General features: G+C 36.6%; 1 pseudogene; it reads left to right on the top strand.

Annotated features, from left to right (window-relative positions):
• Nucleotides 1-1,056: 1,056 nt before the first annotated feature.
• On the top strand, nucleotides 1,057-2,608 carry LOC116273108 (annotated as a pseudogene).
• Nucleotides 2,609-2,626: the final 18 nt, after the last annotated feature.

Here is a 2,626-nt window from a genome sequence, read left to right on the forward strand (position 1 = left end):
AGAGGGAGTCCTGTATTGGAGATGAACATTCTGACCTGTAGCTGATCGCAGGAGCTTTCAGGAAAGCATCAGGGGGAAATAATATCTAATAATATCTAAATGACAAAGAGTATGAAATGGCTGTGATTATACCACAGTTGACAAGGATATTTGATTTTTTTCTGTGGCATACATTTATTTACTTATTTATTTATTTAGAAACAGGGTCTCGCTCTGTCACCCAGGCTTGAGTACAGTGGCATGATCTCGGCTCACTGCAAGCTCTGCCTCCCAGGTTCACGCCATTCTCCTACCTCAGCCTCCTGAGTAGCTGTGACTACAGGTGCCTGCCACCACGCCTGGCTAATTTTTTGTATTTTTAGTAGAGAAGGGGTTTCACTGTGTCAGTCAGGATGGTCTTGATCTCCTGACCTTGTGATCCACCCGCCTCGGCCTCCCAAAGTGCTGGGATTACAGGTGTGAGCCACTCTACCCGGCACAACATTTAAAATAATAATTAGAATTATGACTCATAACTCTATACTGGCACACAGCATGGATAAGGAGGACATTGACAAATTTCCAGGAATTTTGTATAATTTCTGAAAACATAACATTTTACCCATACAAATATAACACAGGGAAGGTTAGATATCTCTTTTTATTTGTATCTTTTGTAAGGTTTTCCTTATAAAAAATACATCCTACTTTACTTGTGAAACATGCCCTACTTTTCTTGCATGTTTTCCATAGAGTTGTTTCTAGTTATTCTATTGCTTCTAGTAGTTTTATTTACACATATTGATTATAATTTTAATACTTAGTAATCATTTATTTTCCAGATAAAACTAACAAGTAAACAGTTATAAACTGTCATATATTAGCATTCCATAGTAGGTTAGAAAATGTATGAGTATACCATCTCCCAACATCTACAGGGATGTGTTTCCTCATCGTACAATTTCTCATTGTGGTAGACAAAAACGTGTTTATTAATGGTCCAAAATATCTTTAGTCTCTCTAGAAGTGAAAAGTATATAAACTTGAATTATTTATGTTCAGTAATTAATGTTTTAGTATTGTATCTTATTTATAAATAGTCTAGATATTTAATGCAAATCTGTTACTTAGCTTAACTTTAAGGTTAAAAATTACCAAAAAGTATTTTGGAAACTACTATTAAGCAGATTTACAGTAAACAAATTGTTTTTGAAATAATGTTTTTCGCTTTTCACAAGATGGCACCGAAAGTGAAGAAGGAAGTTCCTGCCCCTCCTAAAGCCAAAGCCAAAGCCAAAGCTTTAAAGGCCAAGAAGGCAGTGTTGAAAGGTGTCCACAGCAACACACAGAAAAGAAGATCCGCATGTCACTCACCTTGAGGTGGCCCAAGACACTGCGACTCCGGAGACAGCCCAAATATCCTCAGCAGATCACCCCCAGGAGAAACAAGTTTGACCACTATGCTATCATCAAGTTTCCGCTGACCACTGAGTCGGCCTTGAAGAAGATAGAAGAAAACAACATGTTTGTGTTCATTGTGGATGTTAAAGCCAACAAGCACCAGATCAAACAGGCTGTGAAGAAGCTCTGGGACATGGATGTGGCCACAGTCAACATCCTGATTCTACCTGATAAAGAGAAGAAGGCATATGTTCGACTGGTTCCTGATTAAGATGCTTTGGATGTTGCAACAAAATTGGGATCATCTAAACCGAGTCCAGCTGGCTAACTCTAAATATATGTATATCTTTTCACCAAAAAAAAGAAATAATGTTTTTCATAAGAATGACAACTTAATTAGAATCAAATTTATAAGCTTTAAGATTTTATCTTTCTAGTAAGTATAGTATTAGCTTATTTGAGTAGAACTCAAGCAGAATAGGAATTTGTTTGTTTCATATTCAATAGTGGTAACTTGGAAGACATAGTTGTTTTCTTACACCAAAAATGTTATATTAACCTTATTTAACTAAGTTTTATCCAAATCGTGTTAACTTAAAAAACATTTGATCAGTCCCTATATTTCTAGGAGTTTGGTGAATATTTATTTATAAATGCTTATGTTTTTCCAAGCCAAGTTAGAATAGAACACTTTTAAAGAATTTTATAAATGAATTTTGCAACGCTAACCTGAGTTAAGAAAATATCATATATACATAACACACATTAATAGACATACAAACACAAATAGAGATTTCATAGCTTTCATCCTGAAATTTCAGCCATGAATCAGGCATAAATATTCTGATGGTTAATTTTAGACATCTACTTGATTGGATTAAGAGACACACATAGCTGGTAAAACACAATTTCTGGGCATATGTGTGAGGGTATTTCTGGAAGACACTGAGATAACCCTGACCCAATGTAGATGGGCACAGATATGGTTTTTCTGTGTCCCCACTCAGATCTCATCTTGAACTGTAGTTCCTATAATTCCTACATGTCGTGGGAGGGACCCAGTTGGAGGTGATTGAATCATGGTGGTGGTTACTGCCATGCTGTTCTCATGATAGTGAGTTCTCATGATCTGATGTTTTTATAAGGAGCTTTTCTAATTTGGCTCAGCTTCTCCTTGTTGCGGCCATGTGAAGAAGGACGTCTTTGCTTCCCCTTCCACCATGATTGTGAGGCCCCTCCAGCCATG

This window comes from Papio anubis, unplaced genomic scaffold (assembly GCF_008728515.1).
Source record: "Papio anubis isolate 15944 unplaced genomic scaffold, Panubis1.0 scaffold3631, whole genome shotgun sequence".
Taxonomy (NCBI): domain Eukaryota; kingdom Metazoa; phylum Chordata; class Mammalia; order Primates; family Cercopithecidae; genus Papio; species Papio anubis.